Below are 3,948 nucleotides of genomic sequence, written 5' to 3'. Positions count from 1 at the left end.
GAATAAACTAGTTTTATTTTAAAAAGGACTTGTGTCGCTAAAGTTTCATCGGAAAGAAATTATACGGGAAATTAACTAATGACCAGAGACGTAACAATACAAAGAAATACAAAACTCGGTTTGAGACTTTTCACAGTTAAATAATGAACTTTCTAAATATGATTTTTACTCCTTCCTGTACATATTTCTTATTGAAGCCGGAATACGATTTTGTCCCTTGACAACATTGATAAACTTAGATTTTATTTTTTTTGGGGGTGGGGGGTGGATCGTGCACTAAATATAGAATGTAAACTAATCACTCGCTACTATTAATTTCACGGGAAACATGCAAATCCACAAACATTTGCTGTTTGCTCAATTCCAAGTGAACTGGAGTAAGGTTGTTGGAAGTTAAATATTTGGCTCATCTGCTAATACCCTTGATTTTGATACATACGATATCTAACAAAATAATAGCCCCCAGTGGCACAGCAGTATGTCTGCCGACTTACAATGCTAGAATCCGAGTTTCGATACCCGTGGTGGGCGAGCACAAATAGCCCATTGTGTAGCTTTGTGCTTAATTACAAACAAACAAAATAATAACGCCACCTATTTCGCAAATATTACCTATTACTTTGTATAAATGTTCATTGCGTTATTTTGCATCGGTTTTTCTCGGAATTTTGTTTCTACAATATTTTTTTATCAGATTTTTGAAATATAATTTTATTGCAATATTTGTAAATGAATTTGTAAAAAATGGAATATGTATATCATATCAATGGAACACAAAAAATACATACACATAGGCTTATACTCCCAAGATTCCATGGGTATATATTTTAATGGCGTCGTTCGAATTGGGCGAAGTCAGTATAGTACTATTAGTATTACTTTCGTTAATGTAAAATGGTTCATTGAACGATGTAATTGTTTATTTCGAAAATACTAATAGAATACAGTTTAATGACTAAATCATATATGTGATTTTTTAATGTTTATAAATGTGGAATGTGTTGAACATGCGTTTAACTTTAAGTGTCAACGGTTTTGGTAATGGTATTGCCATTGGTACTACTACTACTAGTACTAATAGTAATACTACTTCAGGCGTAAAACTAAAACAGTGCTGAATGTGGAACACGACCAGTAGAAGTTGTGGAACTTGAAAAGTTGGAAGTGGATAGCAAACTGAGGACATTTATATTTGATTCCACAACAATACAGTGCAGCTTACGTTTGTAACCCATATACACCTTAAAAATCTGTCGTTTTTTGAAGACAGACATTTTACGTTCTATATTAAAGTTAAACTAGGTTCTTTGTTAGTTCAACTTTTACTAGGACGGACCTGGATTTCCACTGGCATCACCACAGTTTTATTTGCAGGAAAAGTCAAGATGAGGTAAGCATTTAGGTAACCTAGTTTAGGTAGTACTTTTGCAAATTGTAATGATGATGCTGATTCCTTATCTTATATTAGCTGCTAAGCTACAAAGTACACGATATATTTATTTTTTTCTTAGACAATTATTTATGAAGTTCTGGAAACAATTTGGTATTTGATGAGAATGTTACATTTAATGATTTATTTTTCTACTATATTCTATTACATTGTTCTTTTTGTGTTTTTTTTTCAAGAAACTGAAACATGATCATGTACAACAATGAAAGCCATATATATTTAAATTACATATACATTTAGAAAAATTATATGTATTTTAATAGTTAAATGGGTACCTCTTAGAAAGAGAATTATATGTTGTGGCTGATGTCACTACTATAGGTATTATTCAAGTAACCTCCAATTTAGTTTTCCTGCACTTCAGTATCATTTGTATAGTAAGAGAACCAAAACTGTACTGTGTACATATTCTAAATAAAACCTCACCATAGTCTAAAAGAAGTTTACAGTTGCCTTCTTACTGGTAAGTACTACTTATATTAGTTGTAGTCTCTTCTCTTTCAAGGCCTTAATCACAAGTACAAGTTAAAGTTTAATGTTACAACCCAACAGACTTATAGTGAACTCTTAACAATGTGTTTGTTGTTAATTTGTTCTTTTCAAAGTGATATTTTTTGTAAAAGCGATATCTAAGTATGCTGAGCCACAATGTATAAAGTTATGCCATTTAAACTACAAGTGCCTAATGTAATGTTGATAAGTTGGCTTTATTATGTATAAAATTGATGTAATATTATAAATCATTGTTTTCTTTCCACTCAACACAGACATAATTTGTTTAGTCTACATGAATTGTGTCTTGTGTGTGAGAGTAGCTTGTCTCTTTAACCAAAGTGTCAGTACCTGAATTTTAATGAAAGATTAGGATGAACCACCTAAAAATCAAATAATATCTAGAAAGTGATAGGGTAGTCTGACATAATTGGTTGAATAGATAAATTTAGGATAATTTTGGAAGTTTGGATGCAATCTTACCTCAAAATATCTATCACATCCCTGTAAGCTCTCTTATAAAAGTACAAATTTAACCAACCAAAGCACTAAATGAAAAATTCAAGAAATAAATTTCATCTGCTTCCTAAAACTGACAAAATTTACACACTACTTTCATTGATATATTACAGTTGGTTTTATCTAAACTGTGTAATATATATGAATGCCAAAAGAACATTTGGTCCTTCAAGACTGTCCTTACACACCCATTTTTGTGAAAAGCTAAAATTTAAACCCACCCTTTATTTTTCAATAATCTTCCATAAGGTTCTGGTCTCCACTACTGCTAATGGCAGTTTATTCCATAAGTCAGTCACCCAGTTTGAAAAATAAGTGTCCTGAAAATATAATCTGTGAAATTGGTTCACTCTATAATCAATTAGGCACAATGACATGATATTGTTCACACACCTAAATTAATTTAGGTTACTATATGGTGAGTTAGAAAGGAATAAAAAAAGTCCATAAATACCTTAATTGGAGCCTATTCTGTTTTTTCCAAATTTTAAACTTTGTCCTCTTTTTTTTCCCTATTGTCTGTAGAATACACTGCAGAGAAATTAGTGGACTTTAACCTATAGATCACCTGGATAAGTTGCATGAGAACAGTATAAAAACTGAGCCAACAAAAGCACTAAGTAACAAGTTCAACAAACTTCATTTTATGCTGTTCAAAATCACTTTTCAATAGCCTTCTGTTGTTCTTTTTTTTAACACCTAAAAGTGACAAGATTAAGACAGCACTTCCATTTCGGTATTACCATTTGTTTCGTTGGTTAATTATATATATCATAAAATTACAAATTCTCTAAACATTAACAGTTTATGTACGCATAAGACCCAGGAATGTTTTTCTAGTGGATAGAGGGGAGTCCAGACATAGTCTCTTTCCATTTTTCCCTCACTATCACAACAGTATTTGTGAATGGGATTCTAGAGAGAGCCTCCCTCCACTCTTCCCTCACCAACACAGCAGTGTTTACAAATGGGAGTTTTGGAAGAGTTTCTATTCACTCTTTCCTCTCTACCATAATGTTATTTATGAAGGTAAAAATTGGGAAGTTTTTAAAATAATATCATTATCATTTTGATAATTTTTTTTTTCATTTTACCTGATGTAAACCCATGATCTTAGAACTGATTTAGGACTGCATAAACTTTGTAGACTGAGAAATTCAGCCAATAGATAAAGATTTCCCTCAAAATGAAAACATTATTTAAAAAATAGATAAATTCTGAATTTAAATAAATAACAGCCATTTCCACATAGTGGTACCTATTAGAAATTGAGATGATCAGAATTGTAAATACATCATTGCTCCTTGGTGAAAATAATATTTCTTAAACTTTCTCTCTCTCTCCAACTTTAAAATTCTCTCAACAGCCAAATATGATACTGAACTTCTTATAAATGAAACATTATACCTAAAAAAATCTCCTTCCTCCCCTAAATAATGCACAGTCTTCACTTGATTTAAACTTATTTTAACAATTTCATCTGTGCC

Source organism: Limulus polyphemus, unplaced genomic scaffold, assembly GCF_000517525.1.
Source record: "Limulus polyphemus unplaced genomic scaffold, Limulus_polyphemus-2.1.2 Scaffold6951, whole genome shotgun sequence".
NCBI classification, from domain to species: domain Eukaryota; kingdom Metazoa; phylum Arthropoda; class Merostomata; order Xiphosura; family Limulidae; genus Limulus; species Limulus polyphemus.
This window is presented reverse-complemented; position numbering follows the sequence as displayed.